This window comes from Diabrotica undecimpunctata, chromosome 8 (genome assembly GCF_040954645.1).
Source record: "Diabrotica undecimpunctata isolate CICGRU chromosome 8, icDiaUnde3, whole genome shotgun sequence".
NCBI classification, from domain to species: domain Eukaryota; kingdom Metazoa; phylum Arthropoda; class Insecta; order Coleoptera; family Chrysomelidae; genus Diabrotica; species Diabrotica undecimpunctata.
The window spans coordinates 23,519,341-23,546,229 of record NC_092810.1 but is presented as its reverse complement, the minus strand read 5'-3'; the positions used below and the strand labels follow the sequence as shown (position 1 = coordinate 23,546,229).

The following is a 26,889-nucleotide window of genomic DNA, read 5'->3' as shown; positions in this document are numbered from 1 at the left end:
GAGATGCTTTCTTCTTTAAGGGTTGTCTTGTTCTCTCTGCTCGGCTACCAGGGGCTTCACTAGGTGTTCCTTCCGTAGGTCACAGGAGTGAGGACTTCCGTAGATTCTTTGTTCCGTTAAGGGATGAGAATCCGCCGCTGCCAGTGAGTATACACGTGTTCTAGCAACGTTAACCGGATCCTACTGACTTTGCGCCAATTGTTAGATCACTAATCACGTATTTGACTTTTTAAAAAAGAACTTTATTTGTTACAATTTAAATATTAAATAATAGTACAAAATTAAATTAATTTAAAATGACTACAATAACTGGACTGGTCGAAGTTGCAGCTAAGAGTGGTTCCGGCATCTGAGAATGGTAATTTATATGTTTGGTATGAAGTGCTGAATTGCTGTTCCCATGAATATTGGCCAACGGTTCGTACAAAGTTCTAATGCGTGCTCAGCGGTTTCTATGGGAATGGGATGATGAAATCTGAAGTCGGCGAACTTAAGCTAGTTCAAGGTTAATATTTTCTCATATAACATATATATATATATATATATATATATATATATATATATATATATATATATATATATATATATATATATATATATATACAAAAAACACAGTTTATTAGGGCTGCAGTCAGTAGGTTTGGCCGGGATGTTATAGAAACACTCTTTTGACTTTTGGTCGAGCTTTCGGAATTCTTTTATTCCTTCTTCAAGACACTGTAATTAGAAGAAAGTGTAAATATTTACAACATATCTCAAATTGTCATTACAACTTACTAGTCGTTGAGATTATTTTTCTAAAGCTACGACACTGAACATTAAAAACACACATATAAAATATAACATTTAAAATAATGGACAATATACATTTTAAAATTTAGTTGAAAAGTTAAAATTTTAAAATTTTGTTAGTGACATCTTTTCATGGTGTGTTTTGACTGATCCATAGAGAACAGAAAAAAAAAACAAAAATAGTGTGATTAAAAAGTAATTAGGAGTTCTCGCTATTATATTAATGGAAATGTTATATTAATGGAATTATATTCCATTAATATAATAGCAAGAACTCCTAATTACTTTTTAATCACACTATTTTTGTTTTTTTTTCTGTTCTCTATGGATCAGTCAAAACACAGCATGAAAAGATGTCACTAACAAAATTTTAAAATTTTAACTTTCCAACTAAATTTTAAAATGTATATTGTCCATTATTTTAAATGTTATATTTTATATGTGTGTTTTTAATGTTGAGTGTCGTAGCTTTAGAAAAATAATCTCAACGACTAGTAAGTTGTAATGACAATTTGAGATATGTTGTAAATATTTACACTTTCTTCTAATTACAGTGTCTTGAAGAAGGAATAAAAGAATTCCGAAAGCTCGACCAAAAGTCAAAAGAGTGCTTCTATAACATCCCGGCCAAACCTACTGACTGCAGCCCTAATAAACTGTGTTTTTTGTTTATATCGACAGTCAATAATATCCAGTATTTCTTATATATATATATATATATATATATATATATATATATATATATATATATATACAAAATATCTGTCAAGTCGCAGTGTGGAAAGGTTTACGAGGTCAATCGACTCCTTCAAATTCCAATCTACAATCTAACTACACTATATAGGCTCTACAAAAAGAGTTTTTTTTAAACAGGAATTTATCAGACTGAGAGCACTATTGATATCTAGCTAGCTGGTATAAGCTGAAAATTGAAGTATATTTCTAGGTGCTACAATATTGACATTTTTTAATCTTCTTCTGATGTGATGGCCGCTTCTTTAACTTTTGTTCTCTAATTCCTTGTATTCCTGTTAAACATAAATATGTTTTACAACCACGTTCAGCTCATTCGCCACTAAGTCTTTTTTGGCTTCACTCACTCCTAACAGTTTTTTTACAATTTAAAGAAAAAATTATTTACTGTTGATAAAAAAGTCACTTGCCAAATGACTTGTTTTAAATGTGATGCAGTTAGTGCTGTTTTGTATCGTGTTCTGAGAGCATACGCGGACAATTTCGTTTTCCGACAGTGCTATTAACATCGGATTTAAGTAAAATCATAACAAAACCATTTTCCCTATAAAATACATATAAGATAAGATTTAAAAAATCATATATTATGCTAGGGATATTGGTCAAAAAATAATGTCACTGCACAAATATAAATATTTAAATTTTTTTACGTAATACCGATGTAGACCTATTTAAGACAGCCAATTAACTTATTATACATTTTGTATCTTGTAGTGTATGTTGAGTAATTGCATCGGTACTAAATAATATAGTTGGATTTATTGTCTTTAAAAAGAATCGCTTATTATATCCGAACGAGTATGGTGCGCCACCAAGGTGCTTTCTGTTAATATTAAATACTTTAAAAATTTTTATGACGTACAGCCATCAAGAAAAATCATTATCAGCTAGTAACCTAAGAAATGACATATACAATTAACGTCACATGATCATTTTTACCAATTATTTAGATGAAAATGTCAGTGTAAAAAGTGTTAATATACAGAATTTCATATCATTATATTTTAGGTGATTTTTCATTTATTTTGGTAAGTACCTTTTTTTTTCACCATATTTAATTTAAGTGATAGGTTGGATGTGAGTGGCTTAACTACCCTCCCACTCGACCTAAGAGGTCTATTGAGGGTCGATTTTAAGTGGTAACAGTAATATGTACAAAAGGAAAGTGTAATGTAAACTGAAAATAATAGATATTTATACTGAATAATTGCAGAGAATGTTCAATATCAGTGAACGGATTTCGAAGACTGGAATTATAGAATGAGGGAAAAAAGTTCATAAATTATTACAAATACAAATTGACCAATATGACGATTGGGGGAAACATAATTGAATTCGTCATATCTTTTATATATATATCTTTTGTTAACCAGGAAATTTACTTAATCATCACTAGTTCCTTTGCACCTTTTTATATCATCTAGTGAATTCTTCACGAGCAGGAAAATCTCCTTGTAGCAGTGCTTCTTCTTCTTCAGGTTCCTTCTCCTATCGGAGGTTGGAAATCATCATCGCTATTTTAATTTTATTGGCCGCGTTTCTGAATAATTCTAATGAGCTGCAACCGAACAACTCTCTCGAATTTCTTAGCCAGGATATTTTGCGTCGTCCTGGGTTTCTCTTCCCTTGTATTTTCCCTTGCATAATTAATCTAAGTAATACGTACTTCTCGCCCCTTATTATATGACCCAGATATTGAATCTTTCTAATTTTAACGGTTTTTATGACTTCACATTCTTTTTTCATTCTTTGTAACACCTCTATATTAGTTACTTTTTCAGTCCACGATATTGTGTGGATTCTCCTGTAGCACCACATCTCAAAGGAGTTTAATTTTTTAATTTCAGACTGTTTTATTGTCCACGCTTCCATGCCGTATAGTAAAGTAGAAAAAACGTAACAACGTAGCATTCTTGTGCGGATCTCTAGATTAAGGTTACGGTTGCAAAGTAAGTTCTTCAATTTTATGAACGTGTTTCTTGCCATTTCTATTCTAGATCTGATTTCTTTTGTTTGATCTCCATGTTCGGTTAGCCACGTTCCTAAATATTTATATGTTGTTACTCTTTCGATCGTTGTATTATTGATGATCAGGTTTTCTACATTTTGTGGTTTTTTTGAGAATATCATTGGTTTTGTTTTCTTGAGATTCATTTGCAGTCCGTACCTTCCACATGCATTGTATACATGTTGTATTAGGTACTGTAGATCTTCCATGTCACTTGCAAATATGACCGTATCGTCCGCATATCTAATATTAATAATGCTATTTCCGTTGACCAAAATACCTTCCACAATATCCAATAAAGCTTCTTGAAATATAACTTCACTGTAGACGTTGAATAAGAGTGGTGAAAGTATGCACCCTTGTCGAACTCCTCTAAGTATACTTACTTCCTCTGTCAGTTCTCCTTCGACTCTTATTCTTGCTTTCTGATTTTGATACAGATTCGACATAATTTGTAGATCTCTACTATCTATGTTTTTGGTCTTAAGAATACTTAAAAGCTTTTCATGTTGAACTCCGTCAAAAGCTTTTTTAAAGTCTATGAAGCAAGCATATATGTCCTGATTCATATTCAGACATCGTTGTGTCAGAACATTGACTCCGAATAATGTTTCTCTAGTTCCTAGACCCTTTCTAAAAACCATCTGTGAATCACTTATTTGTGGCAGTGCTTATAGCTTTGTAAAATAAAAAGATGTAAAGTTTCGTTGTGTAAGATATTTCCTACGGAAGATTTTGAAATTGTGGGATAGGTATATGGCAGATAATCTTCTTCTTTTTCTTCTTCTTCTTCGTGCGACTAGGATTACTCCTGTTTGTCTGCCTCTTATTCTGTTTCAGTCGTTGTTGACTGTACATTATCTTTCCACCTTTTTGGCGGTCTTCCAACGGGTCTTCTGCTATACGGCTTGTTGATTTTACAGATGTTCGCTAATCTATCTGGTCTCATTAGGTTTACATGTTCTTTCCTGTTAATATTTTGAATTTTGCATTGTTCGCGTATACTTCTGTTGGTTTGTCTGTCTCTTAATTATATGCCCGCTATTGATCTTAATACTTTAATAGATAAGCAAATAGGCAGATAATCTTCGAACGCTAATTACTGCATTTTTCTCAACTTCCATTAAAAATAACATTTTCATATGCTGCTGTTAAGTACATCATAACGTCCTCTCTTTCTTAAATTTGTTTCTTTAACACAGCTGTTTTAGTAGCGTGTTCCACGTGAACCAACCGGCAAATTTCATTGGTGGTACAGCAAACAGTGAGTTTTGCAGGTAAACATTTAAAGCAAAGAGCGAGTTCTGCAAATAACTATAATTTTCTCGACAGCATTTGAATGCTAAAGAAAGAGTTTTGGGAAATTCTGATTATAGCATTCGATTCCTATTTAAAATTGAAATAAACTTATAAAAAAAAAAAAAAATTCGAAAATTTTATCGATTAGCGAGTTTTGCAAATAATGGCCCCATATAAAGTGTTCGGTCTTGCAAAAGTTGTTGTCTCTTTTTTATTAAATCTTGTGATATTTTAGTATTCGTTAAATTTTATTTAGGATTTCAAATATTGACTCTTATAGTCGATTAGTTAAGTACGCTCTGTTAGTTTTGTGCGTATTCGATTTTTCTCTGTTTTAGTACGTTTATATTTATTGTTTTTTGTCTGACATTTATAAGTTTTTTTGTTTCTGTCTTGGTGTTAATTCTTATACGTGTTTTTAGCATTCTATGATCGCTACCTGTGTTTATCGTGCTTATCCGTCATTACGTAATATTATAGTTTATTTCATTATTTTTTGTCCCATTTGATCTTTGCCAGGTCCATCTTCTCTTTTCTAAATTCTGAATTTACTAGAATTTCTTCTCTATCATTTCTTTCTCAAAATCCATATGGTCCTATTAAAATTTCATTTTAATTTTCTTCTTCCCCTATTTTTGTATTGATTTCGGCTATTAAGATTACATACCTTGCTTTGTTTGACATCATTGTCAAATGTCAAATGTGTATTGCTTGATTTTTATCTCATTTGTAGGATAGTTGGTGGCCGCTTTTAGTTCGATACATTGCTCCACTATTTTCTTAATTTCTTCTTCTAATCGTTCTCTTCTTTGTTTATTCTATTCTTTAATATTAATAAATAATATAAAATTTCACCACAAACATATTACGATTCTACAAACTTTATACCACAACTTTCACAAGACCCTGTATGTATTGGATAAAGATTAAATCTTATTTTCTATCCGCAACTCCACACATACAGAGAAATAAACAATACCAACCGTTTGTTGTTCGCGTTGTGCGTACCAATTTAGACCAATGACCAATTATATTAATTTATGAATTAAACCGTCAACTTTAGAGCGAACATAAGTACATAGATCGGTTATTAACAATAAAAATTATGTGTGTGTTTATTGTTTTGAAAAAGTGTGAACAGCCTATAACTGGTTATGTGGTTTATTACACAGAGGTTTGATCTTAAACCTTGAAATATACGGTGCGAATTATTAGAAAGAATAATATTCAATTAAACATGATCTTAGTTAAAAATCTGATTTATAATCTGATAAATAGTTTTTCGGTACATGAAATGTCTCAGTACCAAAGTAAACGAGAACGTATTATCGAAAGGTGCGATCAAAGAGCCCTCAATTAATATCTAATTGCGAATAAATTTCAAGGACGTTTCTAATAATACCGTCGAAAGTCGTTACCGTGTGTATGTAGGTCTTCAATTAACGGTGAAGAACTTTCAGGCGCACATTCGCTCATATACATACATTGCTACCTAGCATGGCATTACGTTACAAGTAAAACGTAGTTGTTCTACGTTTATATTGATTAAAAAAAAATTGCAGAAACGCCCCTGAATTTCACCTATCACGCAACGGTTCGACTGTAAAAGTTATTGGGGTGTACAACGGAATACTTATAACTAAGCGATAGCGAATTGTCATATACTCGAATACCTATTAAAACAAAAATAAGTAGGTATATATTTTTACTGCATACATACTTAGAGTAGCATGAGAAATATGAGACAAATCTTAAATATTCGAGATGTTATGGAATTTACTTTGTTATGGAACTCTTTGTGGGTCTTGGCCTTCTTAACAATAATCTTCCATTCTGCCCTGTCGCATAATTTCCTTCGCCACTGTCTGATGTTCATGGTTTTAAGATCGTCCTCTACATCGTCTATCCGCCTTTTACGGGACCTTCCTCTTGTCCTATTTGCTCGATTTCTATTTTTGGATTACTTTTACAGCTCGATTATCTGGCATTCTTTCTAAGTGGCCAAACCAGTTTAGTCTTTGTGACTTTTCAAATCTAACGATATCTGGGTTTCTACAATGGGTTGGTCCAAATATCTTTCTCAATATCTTGCGTTCAAATATTCTCAATTGATTTTCATCAGTGGTTGAAAGGGTCCACGTTTCACATCCATATGTGACCAGTGGTCTAATTACTGGTTTGTAGATTCTAAGCTTAGACTCACGATTCACTAACTTACTTTTCATTAAGTACAAAGCATGTGGTGTTCGTGTGTATTAAGGTATAAAAAATGCTTATTAAAAGCTAAAATTTTTTATTTTAAAGAAGATCTTTTCGGAATTAAATCATTCCATCATCAGTTTACTAAAAGACAGAGTAAAAATACCAATATTAAAAAACAAGTAAGTTAAAATTTAAATATATAGAAATAACACGTTGGTTTTTTACTACTTACATAAAAAGTTGTTAAAAACATTATATGGCCACATAAAAACATTGGAAGGACATCCGTATTAAAAAATAATCCTCATGGTATTTATCAAGGTAAATGCAATAGACTGTTAACTTGTTGATTATTAAAAACTGAAAATGGGGGCATCTTACATGACCCCCTGTAGCTGGTGAGGTTTTATCGACTTACATTACCTCTGATCTGTTCTGGAGTCTTGGGCCAACTGATAGAAAGATGATATGAAAAATCAGTTAGTACCCGTCAATGTCAAGTGGAATGATGTAGTAGGAGCAAAAGTCATTGTGCTTAAGTTTGTGAATAGGCAGTTTTTAGTGAAGAATTTTGTTTTGTGTGTAGTAGGATCAATAGCAATTTTTGGTATTTTAAAAAGGTGGTAGAATGTAAAACAATGAGTGACTGCGATGTAAAATAAATTTGGTATACCAGGGTAAGGCAAAATTTAAGTTAGGTAGTTGAAATTAATAAATCATTTTAAAGGCATTAAAAAGAATGTTATTACCGGAAACAATCAGGTAATAATACACACGAACACCACGTGCTTTGTATTCAACAGGTATACTAGCCACTCCTGGATATCTCCACTTCATGGTTTGTTCCAGTTTCACTTTTAATTTTTATTAAGTCTTTGTATGCATAAAAGTACTTATTATCGCTAAGAATACGTGCTTTTATTTCTTGACTGGTGTTATAGGTATAGTGGTATTCGACTTTGTGCACTCCATATAATTTGTTTTCCTTTCATTTATATTTATGCCGAATGCAGCGGCTTCCCGTTTCAAATCTATAGCTTTTTCGGTTAGTACCCTTCCATTGCGGCATATTATAGCAACATTATCCGCATATTCTCATATTTGAATGGATCTTGTATTAATACAGCCGTTCATATCTAGTTTTCTGATAATAGCTTCCAAAGTTAGATTAAAAAGTGTTGTTGATGAGGTATCGCCTTGTCCAACTCCGTTTTTAATAGCAACTGCCTCTGTCGTATCCCCTTCTATTCTCACCATGATGTCTGTATTTGCTGATAATTTCGTGAAAATTAAAAGTGGATATTTTGTTTGAAATTTGAATTATTTCGATTAAAGGTGACTTGCTGTTAAAAAAAATAACGGCTATGTTGGCGTCAATTTTGGTCCAAGAGTCAGGCGAATGGACATTTCCTACATAAAATTGGCCGCTCGTTTTTCTGCCATACTCTGAATTTTCCTACATCTAACAGTTCGTGAGAAAAATTTCCACTTGGATGTCTGTATTTGCTGAAAATTTCGTGAAAATTAAAAGTGTATATTTTGTTTAAAATTTGAATTATTTCAATTATTATTTCAATTATTGAAAAAAATCTAATCACGTGGCCAGAAATTATGCACCGTTTCGCCGGGAAATCGAAAAAACTGTAGATCATTGGATTTTTATCAAATTTCGTTAATCGGCTATGTTGGCGTCTATTTTGGTCCGAGAGTCAAGCGAATGGATATTTCTTACATAAAATTGGCAGCTCGTTTTTTAAAAGTAAAAATTTTGTTTAAAATTAGAATTATTTCGATTAAGGGTGACTTGCTGATTAAAAAAAAATAAACATGTAGCTAGAAGTTATGCACCGTTTTGCCGGAAAATGGAAAAAACTGTAGACCATTGGATTTTATCAGATTTCGTTAATCGGCTATATTGGCGTCAATTTTGGTCCGAGAGTCAAGCGAATGGACATTTCTTACATAAAATTGGCCGTTCGTTCTTCTGCCATACTCAGAATTTTCCTACATCTAACTGTTTGTGAGAAAAATTTCCACTTGGATGTAATTAGCTGAAAATTTCGAGCAAATTAAAAGTGTATAATTTATTTAAAATTTGAATTATTTCGATTAAGGGTGGCTTGCTGATTAAAAAAATCTGAATATGTGGCTAAAAATTATGCACCGTTTTGCCGGAAAATCGAAAAAACTGTAGATTTTTTAATTCGATTTTTCCTCTTTTCCGGCAAACTGGGGTTAAGGGATCAGAAAAAAACACATGTTTGAAATAAGCGGGACCAAGTGCATGTTCCAAAACATTTAACAAAATTTTTGAAGTTATACTTCTATACGCGCACTCCACGTTGGAAATTTGTATGGGAGTGAATCTGTGAAATCATCACATATGTAAGATAATGAGTAAGAGAGCGACAAAAGATATATTTTCTCTCTCTTCCTCTCTCGAATATAAAAATGTTCCTTTTGTATATATATATTTAATATTATATAGGTATATTATATATATACATATAATATTATACCTATATATAATAAAATATTTATTAATATTATTAGTTATGTGATATGTTTTGTATTATTTATTAAATGTTCATAATTATATTAGTCTTTTGTATTTCAAAATAATAATTTCAATAAATCACTGTATGACCCAGAACTGTCAATTTTGAAATACGTTTGTGTCATGTCCTCGGTAGTATAGTAGTCAGTATCCCCTCCTGTCACGCGAGAAACCGGGGTTCGATTCCCAGCCGGGGAGGACTTTTTTATTAATATTATTACATGGTAAATTAAACATATGCGTAAGTAGAAAAGTTATGTATATTCTTGTCATTTTTAAATACTTATGAATATTGCATTTTAATTTGTATTGTATTATAGTGAATTATGTTTTAGTGTAATGTATTTTTATATTAATAACAAACTAAACAATGAATTTTACTGCAGAGTATGTGTAAAAAAATTTTTGCATTCAACTCCTTTCATACATATATGAAAATAAAAATATACATTTTTATCAAAATATTGATTCAATCCTTCATTTACTATACTCATATTACAGGTCAAATGTTGTTTATTAATTGTTAGTAAGTTGTTATTAATTCTGTTTCTCTTTCTGCTATGTCTTACCTATAGCATAACATATCTAATGATTGACTCCCAAATAAATTTGTAACGGCGAATGCGTGTATATTACCGGCAGTCCCACTGGACTGCGACACCCGTTTTTTTCAAATTGCATTCCTCCTCATTGTTTTGGTCAGTATTGACATACTTTTCCCTCCTAGTAAGTCCGTAATTTTTTTGCAGTTTTTTAGGAAACCTTATATTGGTTCTAGTAAATCCCATACTGACACAGAAGGAAGTAGGGAAGTAAAAGTTTTTTTTTTATATATCACGTTCACGGTAAAACTCAAAAGTATCATCATCTGGTGGTGTCGCCGTACTGTCAAGTGGCGGTTTATTAGGATTACCTAAATCCAAACAATTTTTTTGAAAAAAAAAAGAATTGTCGTAAACATTTTAAAATTTTCTTTTAATTATATATGTATTAATTATGTTTCATCAATATGAAATATTAGTATTGACATGCGGGACGTCCCGTGTGACAAAGCGTTAGTCCTGTTCCGTGTCCCATTCCGCAGAAAAATCGCTCTCCCGTCCCGCGTCTCATCCCACAGCAAAAATCGGGGTCCCGTCCGATAGCATGATGGCAAAATACATGACAAAGTGCGGGACGGGACATCCTACGTGCATCCCTACATACGACACGATGCTTCCTAAAAAAAAAATAAAATTGACTCTCCAGATAAACAAAAGATTCGAACCAATATTTTTTTTCTTATTCCAAATATATTCAAAGCGGTTTATAGATTAAATCTATTTTCTCCGTCACTGGCAAAAAACTCACCTGTAGAAACCAGTGGCTTTTCCATCACAGCGAAAATAGTTTCCTTCAATTCAAGCATAGTTTGTCACGGTAGAAAAGTCTCGTGCTCGATATCCCCATCGTTAGTCGTCAAACGGTCTCGAAGTTGGAAACCATCAGCCGTCGCCGATTTATTTGAACCCGCGAACTTCAGTTTGTAAACATCGTCCGCACGGTGAGTTAGTTTAGTTTTTCCGGCTTTTCCGATACATTTCGGCTGGATTTGGAAATGATTGATGGTCATGGCTCCCAATGTGCTATGCCGTGCGATTATTAATGATAGCCGAACTGGGTTTTCTTTGCTGTGTATTGACTGTACTTTCGCGACATCATGTGTATGAGGGTGAGTGGGTTTTTGTGCCCCTTTTTGTATTATACCCAGGTAATTCGGGGCCCGTGTTGCGTGTGTAGTTTATGGTATTTTACCAGAAAGTAAGAATTGTCGTGACAGATTTTACTTGATTATAAAAACGAAAAATCTTAGTTACAAGTGCTTAAATAACGTATTATTCGTTAATACTTTAAAAAATATTAAAAATAAAACTGTTGAAGAATAAAAACAAATTATAATAATAATAATTTTAGTTAGACAATTATCCTAAAATTCAATATTACATAGTCGTGGGCTATAATTATATTTTATTATGTCAAGAAAATAAAAGGCTATTTATGTGAATTTTGAATATATATATATATATATATATATATATATATATATATATATATATATATATATATATATATATATATATATATATATAAGAAATAGGCTGCATGATAAATTACTTCGAATATCTCAAAAGATATTCATACAAAAGCTTAAAAAAGACTTGTATTCAAAACTTAATTAATTTTATTTTATGGGAAAGTAATAGGTACATATAGTTTTACATTTACATTTTTAATCATTATCGCTATCTGATAATGGTTTGCACCGTTTGCGAAGTGGCTCGAAATCATCTTCATCACCAGAAGAAACTGTCTCTGCGATAGATATTTGCGGTAAAGGCGACTCGCAAACTTCATTCTCGTTCTATGTAGCCCTTCCTTTTCTGACAATGTAATCAGTAATTAAACTTTGCGATGATGATGCTAGTAATTTTTATGTAGTTCACGATATCCTGACATGCAGTTCTGCAGCTCACGTTGTAATTTATGTGCTTGTTCAGAATTGAAGTCATTAATAAAAAAATGATTTTCTAATTTATTGCAAAGAAAATTTACTGCCATCCAATGCACCGGCAGTTGTTTTAAATCTATGCCTTTTAAAGCATGTGGCGTAAGAGATTTATTTATTAAGAGCAGTTTCAACATCCGATCTCCTGATGCATTGCTACAAAGTAATAATGTTACTCGATATTTACTTGCTTTATGTCCACTTGCAATTGTTTCATCCTTTGCGATTTAAGTACAGTTAAGCATTTTTTCCAATAGAGTCCCGTTTCATCATCAGCGTTAAATACTTGATCGGCACAATAGTCCCCATCTTCAATAATTTTCGCTAGCTCATGTGGAAATATTTTTGCTGCTGCTTCATCTGCTGTAGCACTCTCTCCTGTAATCTTGATATTATGAAATGCGTTTCTTTTTATAAACCTGGTTAGCCATTTTTGCTAGCTGAAAATTCTTTACCAGCTTGGGAAGTGGAAGTTGGTGGCTTTGACTGTTTTATTAACTCATAAAACTGAAGAACTTTTTCCTATAATAAATAACCACTTACAAGACTTCTTCTTTGAATTAATTCGTCAATCCAAATTACGATGGCTCTTTCTGTTCTTGGCGCTTCATTTTGTACCAGAAATTATACATTTTTTTATAGCAACTTCATTCCTAGCCTTATAAAATTTCACCTAATTTTTGTTGCAATTAATTAATGTTTGGCATAAAATAATGACTCACAAATTAAAGCAGTTAGGTATAAGGTATACTAAATGCTTAATAAATAATAAAGTATCATAATACTCATTCAGAGTTTCGACCCACCCTGTATACCAACAATAAATATTTACTATTGGGTGTCCAATTTAAAAAATTGTACGTTTCTTTAGCATGAATCAACCAGACCTCCCATATTTCATTTACTTTAAACTCAACATTTTATTTAATTAGAACCAAACGACAATTAAAACACAATAAAATGGCATATCAATCAAACATAACTAAGAAATCCTTTCCCGAATTGGGTGGAAAAATATTATCTTTCCTCGATAAATCGTGGACTTCGTTTTTTCGGCACAAACATAAATATTAGGAACTGATCGCGATCGTTATCTGCAAGGATTTGGGGCCAGAACGGTTTCGATGGCCTATTTGATTCCCCTAGTTTTTAAGTATTTATTTTCTTTGCGAAAGAAACCTAATATTAATGGTTGTTTCACAAGATTTCTATGTAGGTACATTCATTGGCTTATTATCTTATACGGAATGATGAATATATTTGCAATAATTATAGTATATTGATTTAATAGTGATAAGAATGAAAGTAATGAATGTTATACATTTCTGGATTATCAAGGACGTGTAAGAAAGAGCAGGAAAATGCGGATTTGTGTCAATAAATAAAGGTTTTAAAAGTTTTTGCAGAATTGTTTAGAAGTATCAGACAATTACTGTCTGAAATATCGCTCAGACAATTTTGAAGCTTCTGGTATGCGCATTTTATAAGTCCAGGTGTTTTTCCCAATTTTGTTTTTCTTTTATTATTCTCATTTGTATTTCTTTTGGTTATTTGTCTTTTTTGTTTCTGAAAATGGTGTTGCCGATCTCACATTCTATTGATATATACATTGATTTAAAATTTTATTGATTTAGAACGTATGTCGCATCAATTTAGTATAAGCGACAGAAAATTAAACATGGTAATTTAACCAAAAAAGACAAAATGCATGGCTACAAAAGCAAATTTACTAAGATGTAAATTTGAGCTACAAGGTCAGATAATAGAACAAGTGATGGAGTTTAAATATCTAGACATCATATATCTAGATACGGAAAGCTCGAAATAGAAGTGGAAGATCAAGTGAATAGAGAAAAAAGAGCCGCAGATTGCCTGAATGAAATAATATGAAGAAATCAAAATGTCGGTAAAGAAATGAAAGGCAGAATTTACAAAACAGTCATCAGACCAATAACGACATACGCGGCATAAACATGACCTGACACAGTGAGGACGAAAAGGATGTTAGAAACAGCAGAGATGAAAACCCTTAGAAAAAATCGATGGTAAGACACTATGGGACAGAGTTAGAAGTACAGATATACAGATCAACGACTAGGTAAGAAATAGAAGGTAGAATGGAAAAATCATATAAGCCGAATGACAACAAAGAGAATAGTAAAGACGACAAAAGATGGTTTACCAATAGGAAGACGAATAGTAGGAAGACCACGAAAACGATGGAACGACAACTTGCTGGTGGCACATTGAAAAATAGACAGTCATGAAGAAGTTTCAAGAACAAAATATGATTGACTCAGTAGGTTGAAATGTCAGTTGGTAGTTCAGATTTATTTTCTAGGTGTCGCTATAAATTGTCGTATCGGACATACAGCGTTTCCTTGCAGTAGCGCACCCAGAGTTAGTCTAAGGGGGGGTTTTGAAATTTTTTTACCCTAAAATTTGGGTTTTAGTTTAATTTAAAGTAGTAAACATAGCAGTGCCAAAGATTCAGGTATCTATTATCTTTCATACCAACTAAAACCACCCTCTCTTACTTGTGCGCAGTTGACTGTCGCACGTACCGTACTCCGAAAGTGGGGTGGCCGCTGTAAGGATGACGAAATTTTTGGAACACTCCCCTTATCTAGATCCTATCTATTGTTCTAAAGCTATTTTCTTGTGGCATTTAAAAGTAATTACTATTTTAATGAGAGTAAGCCACAATTGAAGGTTAAAATAAGTTTATTAACGTTTGACATTAGTCCAACTTTTAAATACAATAGATTTTGGAGACGGCTATCGCCGTATTCCCGTTCTCCTCCGCCAATCCTCCCGGTCCAAGGCATGCTTCTTCTCCAAGCCTCTCGATTCCATCGCTCTTCTAATTCCTTCATTCCATGAGCGTCGAGGTATATCTCTTTTTCTTCTTCCAGGGGGCTTCATTTGTGAAGTTTTTGGGGCCAATATCGTCAGGCATTCTCAATAGGTATCCAAACCATTTTGAACCTGTTGTTTCTATTCTGTCAATGACCGTTTCTGTAGCATTCATGTTATTTCTTATAGATTCTTTGGTCTTCCTTTCCTACCTTGATGTTCTATCACTTCTTCTCAAATAATCCATTTCAACTGCCAACAATCTTCTCTTCAGGTTTGCATTAATTATCCATACTTCAGAGCCATAACAAAGAACTGATTCAACTGTAGTTTGCCCTTTTCTTTTTTTTGTCCCCTTTGAAAATATTGCGATCCCACCATAAGGAGTTCGGACATCCTACAATTTTACGTCCCTGATTAATTCGGTGTTTAATTTCGGTTTCTCCCAAGCCATTCTTAGCAATGAGTGCACCTAAATATTTAAATTTTTCCACTTCTTTGATTTCTACGTCCCCCATCTATCAACACTTTAAACCTTGCATCTGAAATGATAACTAAATATTCTGTTTTCTTCATGCTGACTTGTAAATTCTAGATCATAAGAATCTTGAGCTAGGACGACTTGGTTATCCGTAAAGTTCAGGGAGAACAGTACGTCATTTCCTATGGGGGTTCCCATTCCCTGACAGGGGTTTTTCAAATTTTGGAGGAGTGCCTCAATAAATAAATTAAACAGAAAGGGTGACATATTGCATCCTTGTTTTACTCCTTTAGTTACTTTTATTGGCTCTGATAGTCTATTTTCGATTTTTAGGTAAGTAGTGTTATCACTGTATACTTCTGTGATTATTCCTAAAAGATATCGACTAATGTCGAGTTGTTGTAAAGCTTGCCACAATTTAAGTCTTGGAACTGTATCATACGCCTTTTCTAGGTCGATGAAGGCTAGATGTACTTTGGTACCAACCGCTATTCTTTTTTCTATTAATTGTTGGAGTATAAACAAGTTACCAGTGCAAGATCAAAGATTCAAAGGTCAATAAACTTATTTTAACCTTCAATTGCGGCTTATTCGCATTAAAATAGTAATTAGATCTTATCTCTGTCGTTGACCCTGTTGGTGTTTCTCTTCTTCTTCTTTCTTTTTAATGACTGCTCGGATGTAATTGTGAACACTTTTCCATCCCTCCGTACTTCCCGTTATCTTCACGATCATATCTCTTACAGTCACAGGGTTCATACCTATTTCTTTATACATTCTGTTTCTCTCCACTGTACATCTATTACACTCCAGCATTGTGTGAGTAACAATGTCGGAATATTCGCAGTATAGGCGTTTATCTGTATCTGTCTTTCTAAACCTATGAAGATACTCCCTAAAACAGACAATCTACCCAGTCTCTTAGGCTCGGAATCAGCATCTTGGTCCACTGGGCAACATCTTCCTTGATGTTCTACTTTTCTTGTCATCTTTCCATTGATATTTCCCTTTCTTCTTTTTTTATAGCTGTTGTCAAATGCTCTCTTCTCTCACAGATATGTCTCTTTTCTACTGCTAACACATGCAGAGGAACACAACCCGTGATCGTCCACAAGGCCGCCGCAGATACAGTCCTGTAGGCGCATGCTACTCGCAACAGACTCATTCTGTCGACTTTTGTCATAAGCCTAATATCTAAATATAATGATAAATATCATTAATTATTGTGTATTTATACAATAATTATTGTGTTCTACATATTTAAAGTGGTAATTTAATTATTCAATTAGCGTTTTGGATTTTTTGTATTGCCTGTGAAACACAAGTTAAATTTTCCTACTATTCTTTATATACATTTTACTTTATATTACCTCGCGGGGGGAGGGGGGGTTTAACCCCCAAAACCCCCCTGTGTGCATCACAGTTTCCGTGTGACTGATCCTAGCCATTTATTTGATTAGATAATAGTTTTATTACGGATACACTCGTTATCATTCATTTCTATTGGTAATATTCTCTCTGACCCCCCTTTCCAGAAGTATATCTGTTTTTCCAGTTTTTTTATGTATTATATAACGTCACCTGCAGCCGCTTTTTTATCTTCTGATACTCCACCATACATATATTAAGATATGATTATTTTCCATTTTTTCCTATTCCTTTTACTTTTTTCTTGGTCTCTGATATTGCTATTATACTTAATTCTGCTGATTCAAACTCCTCTATTAGTTCTATTTCTTTAGCATTTATGTTTTTAACACTCTCTAATTTTTCAAATGATATGCTTATTTTAACAATAACAATCTACATATTTTATTGATTACTCTTTGTTGTCGCCACAAATATGACCGATATAAAAACGTTTATGAATTCCCACAATAGCGTATGGATACACAGCAAAAATAGTAGTTGTTTGCTTACTACTTGGACAAACAAACCTACCTACCTTCTCCAAACAATAATTTTTCTCTATCCATATTCTGCGATGAATATTTCATATCGATCGTTTCTTTGCAAACATCATCAGTCTTACGTAATTTATAACATTGTATACGTATCACGTAATGTAGCTATTTTTTGAGACAGTCAAACAAAAAGAACTAAAAAAACCTCTAATAATACATAACGCTGTGCTCGTCGAAATGGGACCTTGGAAACGAAGTTTTTACCGTCACGAACAGTAGCCAAAATGAAATTAAATAAATATTAGGGAACAACAGGTTTCCTGGCTCTAAGTTAATTAAAAAGTTATTGGTGGTGAAACACACTCTTAGGTGTTTTGCATGTCGTCTTTTTAAATGTCAAAGGAATATTTCTCTTAAAAAGCTACATTTTGAAGGGTAATGGGACAAAATAAAACGATGTTTAAAATTTTAGGTATATTGTTGCAAACTGGCATGGTAAAAACAGAAAAGGAGACTATATTTTATTCTTCTTATTCTGCTTACTCTTTTCAATCGTTTTTTGATCTTCCTGTTGATATTTTTACAGCTGAGCATTTACTACTAATTCTATATTTTGTACATATCTTGTTGTGTATTTAATGAAGCACAGACTGACAAAACATAACTATTTATTTACTTATAAAACGGTTACATATAATTCAAGTAATCATAGAAGCGTGGACATTCGGAGCTGCTCATCGACATGACATAACCTCACCCAAGCCTGTCTAATTTTTCCGAAGTGTTTACTGTTCCGATGCAAGATTAATATATAATATCTCCTCCAGAGATCAAGCTTAATGGGAGCTTTTACTAATCTTCCGGAGCGCGTTCTAATATATTGCAATCTGTGGATGTTTCATCTCTAGGTAGAGATGGGCTTGATTTTTCTTGTGATGAACTTGGGATGGGCTCCTTTGGTTTTAATAATTTTAATAATTGAACCTATGATCAAAGAGTAATAAAAGAGGCGATGCTGAATATATTCAAAACATATATGGGAATTGAGGTCAAAATTAAAGATGCATACAAGTTGGGAACAAAAACCTGTCTGATCGAACTAGAAGATCAGGGAGAAAAAATCAAAGTCATGAAGAACAAGTACAAGCTAAAAAACCACAAGGAAGAAAAAATATATATCAACAACGACACCACAATGAAAGAAGGAGAAATACAAAAAACTATAAGAATGATTGCAGGAGAAGAGAGAGATAAAGGCAACGACGTAAAGATTGGCACAAAGAATTGTGGGTAAATAAGGAAGAATGGAAATGGAATAATAAAGAAAATAAGATAGACAAACCAAAAAACTAATAAAAAACGGCAATGGAAAAACGACGACGAAACAGGCAATGAACAAGGACATGAGTAGTAGTAAAGCACTATACAAAGACCAGTATGGAAACTTAAAAAAGAAGGAAGATCAGAAACGCTTACAAATACACAAAGCAACTGCAATCAATAAGATTAAAAGTGTGAAAACAACGGCAACTCAAAAAACCAGAATACCTGAAGGATGGAAAATAGGAACATGGAACGTAAGAGGTCTCAACGGCAAGGAGGCTGAACTTGTAGAAGAATTTAATAAGGCTAAAATAGACATACTAGGAATCACAGAGACCAAAAGAAAAGGTAACAGCACACAGTTTCTGGAAAATGGCCATTTTTTAATACTCAGTGGAGTACCCCTGTCAGAAAGAGCACGTGAAGGAGTTGGTTGTCTCATCAATAGAAACTTGACTAGTAGCATTAAAGATTGGGAATGTATTACCGAAAGGATCCTAAAAATTAGAATGACAACCGAAGAGAAGAAACCAGTCAACATCTTTGTTATATATGGACCAAACGATACCGAAAGAGCGAACACCAAGGACATTTTTTGGGAAAAGGCGACGGAGATCATAGATAGTGCAGAAAGTAACATAATAATAATTGGCGATCTCAATGGTAGAGTAGGCGTAAAAGACCAAGAATCCTCGGATGTACTAGGACAACACGGAGAACAAGTAAGAAACAATAATGGTCAACGAATTATAGACTTTTGTAGAGAGAATGACCTGATAATTATGAATTCGTTTTTTCAACACAAAGATGTGCACAAATATACCAGAGAAGTCAAGAGTAGAGGAGAAAAGTCCATTATTGACTATGTATTGGTAAACAGACCTTTAAGACAATGTATTAAAGATGTCAGAGTCAGAAGGGGAGCAGAAATATATAGCGACCATTATCTGGTAGTATCCCGAACTAATATCGGTGTGGAACAAAAACGCACGCAGAAGGTACCAAGAAAAAGAGACACAACCCCAAGAAATCGCACCAACGCAGTTATTAGGTCATACAAGTTAGCAGATAAGAAAATAGCATAGAAATACAAAAGCTATGTGAATAATAGTCTACAAAAGCACTTAAACCAGAACTATGGCTTAGAAGAAACTTGGCAAAAACTTAAAGAATCCCTCTTAGATGGGGGCAAGCAAATCTGCGGAATAGCTAAAATCAATAAAAACAGACAATGTACGAATTGGTGGAGTAATGAAATAAAAGAAGAGGTTAAATCCAAGAAGTTAGCGTGGAAGAACTATCTAGGGAACCAGAATGCAGAAAGCTATCAAAAATATAAGCAACAGAGGGCAAAAGTAAAAGACATGGTGATTAAAGCAAAAAAGAAAAGCTGGGAGGATTTTGGGAATAAGCTGGAGAAGGACTACCACACTAACCAAAAACTATTTTACAAAACTCTGAGAAGCCTAAGAACAGAGAACAGACAACAAACACCAAAACAAATTAAAAACAAAGATGGCCACATCCTCTGCGAGAACGAAAATATTATGAACAGGTGGAGAGAATATTTCGAAGACCTTCTGACTCAAAAAGACTATAATAATGAAATAGACAACACTGAAGAAAACCCATATGAGAACCCAAACCAAAACGAAATAACAATAGAAGAAATAAGAGAAATAATACTCAGGCTCAAAAGAGGAAAGGCAGCTGGCTATGATAAGATAACTGCGGAAATGCTAAAAAATATGGGAGAAAATGGAAATGAAATGCTTAGAAAAGTTTGGAATAAAGCATGGAATGAGAACAATATCCCAAAAGACTGGGAAGTGGGCGTTATTCTACCCATTTTCAAAAAAGGTGACAGACGAGAATGCAGCAACTACAGAGGTATAACTCTCCTGAGTATCCCTTCCAAAGTTTACGAACGAGTACTGGAGAAAAGACTACTACAAGAAGTAGACCATAAGCTGAAGCAGTCACAGAGCGGTTTCAGGAAGGGAAGAAGCATCCATGACCATGTTTTTATACTCAAGCGTCTAATACAAAATGCACGAAATACAAGCACGGAACTATACCAAGCCTTCATAGACCTCGAAAAAGCAGTTGATAGAACCCCGCGAACCGAAATAGACAAAAGCCTAAGAAACAGAGAAGTAGACAGCAAACTCCGAAAAGCTATTATGAGCCTATACAAGAACACAAGAAACAGAGTAAGAACAGATAATATGGAATCAGAAGAGTTTAGAGTCAATGATGGCTTACGACAAGGAGGTGTACTAGGCCCCATCCTGTTCAATATTGTACTAGATGACGTAATGAAAGAAACTAGAGAAGAAACATCGAGAATATTTGTTGGACATAGAAACCTGGAAATGATACAGATAGCGGAGTGCGCATTTGCAGATGACCTCGTCATATTTGGAAGAAACGAGGACGCACTTAAGAGAAACCTCCAGATATGGAGAGATAAACTCGAAAAACGTAACCTGAGAATTAATGAAAGCAAAACCAAGGTCATGGTATGTGGGAAAACAGACCAACATACAAACATTAAAATCAATAACTATACTTTAGAACAAGTCGAAACCTTTAAATACCTGGGAGTGCAACTAGAGAGTAGGGGTACACACGAAGCAGAGATAAACAATCGAATAGCAAACGCTTCCCGGATATACCACGCAATTAAGAGCACATTCCTATCGAAAAAAGAAGTATCCCAAAAAGCAAAGATAGCTATCTACAACACCGTTTTTGTATCTATCTTAACATTTGGATGTGAAAGCTGGACGCTCACCACCAGACTAAAAAATAAACTGCAAAGTATTTCAATGAAGTATCTAAGAAGAGTACTAGGGGTGACCAGAATGGACAGGATACGGAACGATGAAATAAGAGAACGCCTTAAAGTCCAATCAATAGAGAAGAAAATCGAAGAAGCCCAACTGAGATGGTACGGCCACATGGTAAGGATGGATAAAAAAAGCCAAGTGAAACAAGTGTGGGAAGCGAGAAGAACCTTGAAAAGACCGAGGGGCAGACCCATGAAGACCTGGGACGATGAAATTGCCGCCATCCTAGACAGGAGAGGAGCAAGCGAAGAAATTGGCAAGCAACAAGAAGAATTGGAGGAAGTTTGTATATGAAACCTAAAAAGAGACTTACACCCAACACCTTAGGGTAGAAGGGTTATTGATTATATATATATATATATATATATATATATATATATATATATATATATATATATATAATAATTGAACCGATTCGTGTCTCGACTTTGGATTCACTATGGATTTGGATAGACATACTATAGGCTTTTCTGCCTTTGGGTCTCGTCAGAATCTAGGATTCTATCGTCACCTCTGTCTTTTCTCATATCATTTGCATGCGCGAATTTTATAACATCATTATTACATACTAGATAAGTATAGTAACTTAAAATTGTCATAATCTTACCTTTCTGCGATAATTTTGTTTGTTTGTTTTTAATATAAACACAGTCATTCATTAACTTTATACAAGGTATGACCATTGTTGATTGAAATCGATGAATGCTTACTATTATGGCAAAAAGGTTCCTTCTTCTTCTTTAGGTGCCGTCTTCTTAGCGAAGGTTGGCGATGACCTCTGCAAAGTCTTCCCTATTTTGGGCTTTCCTTATTAAACTTTGAAAGTCTAATCCTGTCCAATCTTTGATGTTGCGCAGCCAGGTCATTTATCGTCTACCCGGGCCGCGTCTGCCTTCTCTTTTCCCTTCTATAATAAGCTGAAGGAATTTATACCTTCTTCTTTAAGTGCCATCTCCGCGACAAAGATTGGCAATCATCATGGCTATTCTGACCTTCGAGGCAGCTGCTCTGAACAATTGCCTTGAGCTGCAACCAAACCACTCTCTCAGGTTCTTCAACCAGGAAACGCGTCTCCTTCCTACGCTTCTCCTACCCTCTACTTTTCCTTGAATTATGAGTTTCAAGATGTGTCTTTCGCCTCTCATCACATGTCCGAGATATTGCAATTTCCTTTCTTTTATTGTATTTTCCATTTCCCTCTCTCTGCCTATTCTCCTTAACACTTCTGTATTCGTGACCCTATCTACCCATGGAATCCTTAACAATCTTCTAAATGTCCACATTTCAAATGCGTCACGATAGTTATACCTGTGTCTAAATATGTGTCCAAGATAAGACGTTTTACGCTTCTTGACAATTTCTGTGAGTTCACGTTCTCTATTCAATCTTCTTCATTTCTAACGCGGTCGGTCTATGGAATTTTCAGCATACGGCGAAATAGCCACATCTCAAAACTCTCTAAACATCGTAACGAGCTGACTGTTAACGTCCAAGCTTCCACGCCATGTAATAGTACACTATATACATAGCACTTTATCATGCGGTATCGTAGGAACAAATCAAGATTACGGGTAGTGAGTAACTGTCGCATCTTTAAGGTGTTTCTTGCCTGTTCTGTTCTACATTTAACCTCTTGTTATTGGTCTAAGTTTTCATGTATCCAACAGCCTAGAAGAAGGTTCCAACATATTAAATATAGTTCTAGGACGAACTTTAAAAATACTTTCGCTCGGAGAAATCCCTGTAGCCGTTGAAGGAGTTATTCTATAAGAAAATAGAAAGTTTTGAATTTTTTGAATAACTAATTGTTTATTAATCTCCTCTTTCTTAACAGTCTACAGGGCCTTTTCCAAATTTTTCTTTGCTATTTGAACGCTACGCTTCGCACCACTATTACTTTGAGGGTGATACGGAGGTGTCTTCACTGGTTTTATTCCATTTTCTTGACAAAATGCCACAAATTCACTGGAATTAAAAGGAGGTCCATTGTCTGAGACTATTTCGACCGAAAGACCAATTATAGTAAACATATCTCTTAATTTTGATATAGTCTCTGATGCATCTGTGCCATTTGACATTAATTTGAAATCGAACCATTTTGATTTCTGATCAATTAAAATTAAAAATTAATATTTAAATTTAAAGAAGAAATCTATATATACTCTGTAAAAGTTGTTTGGTACTAATGGCCGCGGACATAATTGCTTGTTTGAATTTGTGAAATTTTGACATTGTTGACATACATTACAACAAGATATAAATTTTTCATTTTCATTTCAAAATGTGCATTCACTTTTCTGGCCACCAGCAATATGAGCGTAAAAACATTTTAGTACGAACAATACCATTATGTTATTCATAAAATAAGTCTTAATACATTATCTACGTTTCTACGTTTAAAGTATAATTTCAAGCATTCATCACATTCAACCCGAAAAAATAAAATCTTTTACTTTCAATAACAACAAATCCTTGTGTGTTTCATTCGCAATATGATAATCATTTAAAGGTATTTGATCTTACAAGCCAAAAGAACACAATCAATCTGTAATTTTTATATTTTGACCACAGGGTAATCTTGATAACTAACAGCATTATTAATGGGCGGACGTAATTTCGGCCGGAAAAAGAGCAGGTACTAAAAGCCGGTAGGTAAATTCGGCCGGAGGTTTTAAGTTGCTTCCTTATCTCATAGGTATTTTCGGCCGCAAATCAAATAAAATAACAGAATGCTTTATATTAAAATATTTCTTTATTTCAATAAAATTATTACATCAACTTATTTCTATAAATTAAGTAAACTATAAATTTTTAAAAAACGTTTTGATGTGATACAGATTTAACGAAATTAATTCTAGAAATATTGTCAGATCGAAGCATATTTACCATGTTTTCGATAAATTTTAGTTTGTTTTTTACTTGTTTGTCTTTAATTTTTGCTGGAATATTTAAATTTTTTATTTTTAAATATGCATCGATCTGACAATCTTTTAATTTTTCTATAAAAATAAATATAGAAGGGTGACTTGAATAAAAACTAGAATTAAAGTGCGAATGGAATGATTCGCAGGCATTTGTGGTCCTTTTAATTGATGGGTTTTCATATGCCCATATATTTGGTGGAAAATGAGATTCTGGCGCTATGTAGTTTTCTAATAAATAGTCTGCGTATTTATCTATAAGTTTATGGTCCGGTTTGTATGACATGAGATCAAATATGAAACAATCTTCAACTTCAGAGGGGTCTAAATAAGTTAGCCCAAAAGTATGAGTAGTTTTTATCTTTATACATTTGGGTTAACCCTAATGATTGTATTTTCCTATACCACGCCTGGTGCAAGTGGAATCTACAACCATTTAGTTTGGTTTTGGGAAAGACAACTTTTAATGCGTTATGAATTGCGATTTCAAAATCCACAAATACCTCCTTCGGTTCAAAAACAATATTATAAAGTTCAAAAATTTTAGATTTTACCAACAGAAAAAGTCTCATATACGTGTCACTGGTCTTATTGGGCAACAGACAATACAAAAGAGGAACATAATGCCCATTTTCCAGTCCATGGATGGTAAATAACTGATAAAAATATTTTGTACAATAAGAAAATGTGCCATCCATGTAAAAATCTTTCATTTTACATAAACTTATTATATTTGTATGGCAAGAAAAAACAATGATATTATCAGCTGTGCTGTTAATAAACAAAAAATTTTCACCTGTTGTGGTTTTCGGTCCATAACTATCGAGTACAGAATGTACATCGTGAATATCCTTAGGCAGGGCTAGTAAGAGCTTACGGCGGCTGTTGTACAAATTTCTTCTTATTAGACTGACATCTATCGATGACAAATTCTCTGGCAAATGATTTGAAAGAACGCTTTTAATAATTTTTGAAGGTTTCTCCGATATGTCTTCCTCAGCTTTGCGCTTGCATGAAGTCGTCACTATTTTTCTCTCCAACGTAGTTTCATCGGACTCGTGGTTGTGGATTAATTCACTTCTAGTAACTGTGTATTCCGCACCAACAGTGTACAGTTTGGCTAAACATCTTAAATTTTTCTTTATACACCTCCAACGTACTTCACCACTTTTTAATACGTCCTGTTTACAAAACTGAAACTTTTCTACAACTAGTAAGTCACAACCGCGTGAACTCTTAATTACTGAAACAGATGCCATCGTATACAAATAATATATTTTATGCTTTCTATCGACTAGTAGCTTCAAGATAAGTTATAATACTGACTAGCTATAATAATTTTATACCTGTTATTTGTGAATTTTATACATTTAAAGGAATAATCTTAAGTAGGTACAACATAGTTATTAGAATAAAGAGATAAGTAAATTAAAGGTATTTCCGACAGGTACACAGGATTAGGTATTTCCAAATAAATACACAATTAATATTTTACAGAAACTATGAAGCGTAATTACCAATATTTTAATCTCATCGTAAACATCAACCCCTCGGCCGAAATTACCCCTGTCATAAATGGTACCCCTTGATTTATGCAGGTAGGCCAAGGGATTACCGGCCGAAATTACGCCCGCCGTTATTAATTGCTATCCCTTTTTTATAGTGAATATCGTATTGATAACCCGACAGAATGTTACTGTTCCATCTTGTGATTCTTGCAGCCGCTGAAATTGGAATTCTTTTATTTTTGCCAAAGATAAACTGTAATGGCTGGTCATCAGTAATCAGCGTAAATTTGTGACCATAAAAATATTTATGAAATTTATTTAGAGCAAACATAATAGCGAGGGCTTCTCTTTCCAAATTACTATACTTTTTTTCCGCATTAGATAGTGTACTTGATGCAAACATGACAGGATTCTCTAAATGACCAATTTTATTGCTTAAGACACAACCAACACCATAACTACTTGCATCATATGTAACATAAATTGGAAGAGACGGATCGTAATGTGTAATGACACTTTTAGATGTTAACCACTTCTTACTATCTTGAAGTCATTTCTTTCTTAGAGTCATCCACAACCGAATCTATCAAAAGTTAGATATCGATATTAAAGATACACAGATGGGATTCAGAAAAGGATTAGGTACAAGAGAAGCTCTCTTTGCCTTAAACGTCCTAACACAGAGATGTCTAGATGTTAACCAAGAGGTACACGCCTGCTTTATAGACTTTGCAAAGGATTTGACAAAGTACGCCACAATATACTCAAAGAAATCCTGGAGGGTAAGAACATCGACACCAGAGACATATAAATAATATTAAATCTGTACTGGAATCAGCGAGCTAATATAAAAATAGAAGACCAACCATCGGACGAAATAGAAATACG

General features: G+C 33.6%; 1 protein-coding gene across 7 annotated transcripts in view; it reads left to right on the top strand.

Annotated features, from left to right (window-relative positions):
• The first annotated feature begins 2,455 nt into the window (after positions 1-2,455).
• LOC140447279 (cyclin-dependent kinase-like 4) overlaps positions 2,456-26,889 on the top strand; it is an 86,756-nt gene continuing 62,322 nt past the window's right edge. For 5 of the 7 annotated variants that reach the window (XM_072539853.1, XM_072539846.1, XM_072539851.1 and 2 more), the window contains exon 1: positions 2,456-2,573. The gene's annotated coding sequence lies outside the window, so the exon portion shown is untranslated. The other 2 variants (XM_072539848.1, XM_072539847.1) reach the window with 2 other exon arrangements.